The following is a 1,659-nucleotide window of genomic DNA, read 5'->3' as shown; positions in this document are numbered from 1 at the left end:
ATTATTATTCAGATAAACCATGCAATTATTTATGGTTTATGGTTTGGAGCTGTAATTTGTAAATGGTCTAAAAATGAATATAATTTTTTGGAAGTTATTACCGAAATATTACAAAAAAAAAAATTGTGTGCTCTCTGGTATAACTTATTTCTAGCATTATTATAACTAGTTTCTAGAACTTTCTGTTTAAATTATCCACCAATTACACTCAAAAGGGAGAAAACATTCAAATCGAAGTTGATTGTTTCACTATTATTCCTAATTATTTTTTCTTTTAAAATTTTCAGGGGAGGTTTTTCTTATTAAAAATTTAAATCAGTGAGCGAATTTGTGTTCTTTATGTTTCATTAGCCCAAATATTTATATTTTGTGGTCCATTCTGTCCCTTCTTCAGAACTATATTTACTAAAATATAGTTTGTCCAAAACTAATTAAACCAAAAAATAAAAAATAAAAAAGGAAGTGAAATAAACACACACACACAATAGAACAAACAGTTAGAATAGAGATTAAGGAGAAATTAAAAGAAGCCAGCCATACAATTTAGATCAGTCAATAGTCAAAGGAATATAAAATTGCAAATTGTCCTAATATTTTTTTAAATCTCTTTATTGAAATTTACAACTGCACATTATATAATACATTCAGTAAATTTAATCTCAGTTAACATGGAGTGTTACAAGCGTGTAGAGAAACTACCCATTGGTAGCACTCTAATTGTCCTCTTAAGAAATTCTGAATACAAAAGACGTTAAATCTTTATAATAACTGTAACACTAGGTCAATGGAAAAATAAATAGGTTAATTACACACTATAACATGACAAAAAAAGTAGAAACAAGATAAAGAATTTATCATAAGAACAAATTTTTAATTTTAGCAAATCTAGTTCTGAAGGAGGGGAAGAATGGTCCTCAAAACATAAGCATGTGGGGTAGTGAAACATAAAGAATACAAAGGCAGGTAGGTATCTTCTCACTGAAGATTTTTAATGCCACAATTTCGGAAAACTACTAAAATATATCAGTTCAATTTACTATTACACATTTGAGGAGCAATTATATCCCTTGCCCAAAAAATTAGAAATCGATTTAATTTTATAATGTTTATTTCTGAAGTAAAATTACAATAGTTTGCTAATTCAAAGATGAATAGGCTACCTCTATAGTATTATTTTCATAATTTTGAGCGAATTAAAATAATACATTTAAAGGATACAAAAATTTTGTATATTTGGTATAAATTTTAAAAATCATTGTTCATAATTGTTTTGTTTTCAACCTAATAATTTTTTTTAATTTCTATTATTTTCATTGAGATAAAATATTTTCTTAGTTTCAAATAGTCTACTAGTTCTTTTTGAGATATCATATCAGAAGAATGACTTAGCACAAAATAATTAGTGATTCGTTAAAAAGAGCTACTTCTGGTAAAGGTTTGAAGTGAATCAGAATGAAGACTGGAGATTATTAATGGTTCACCAAAAGAACTACCTCTCTTTTTTCTGATTAACTAGTCAATCTTAAATGTATATAAACAAAGCCTGACTCTAAGAATTACGAGTGAATCTCCATATCAATCCTGCTACATTCAAACCAATGCAAGGTTTGATTCCAACTTAGGGCAGACAAAATATTTTTCTAACTCTCCTAAAAATAT

The sequence above is a fragment of the Halyomorpha halys genome, unplaced genomic scaffold (assembly GCF_000696795.3).
Source record: "Halyomorpha halys isolate HHAL.00 unplaced genomic scaffold, Hhal_1.1 Scaffold1198.1, whole genome shotgun sequence".
Taxonomy (NCBI): domain Eukaryota; kingdom Metazoa; phylum Arthropoda; class Insecta; order Hemiptera; family Pentatomidae; genus Halyomorpha; species Halyomorpha halys.
Note: the sequence above shows the minus strand (reverse complement) of the source record.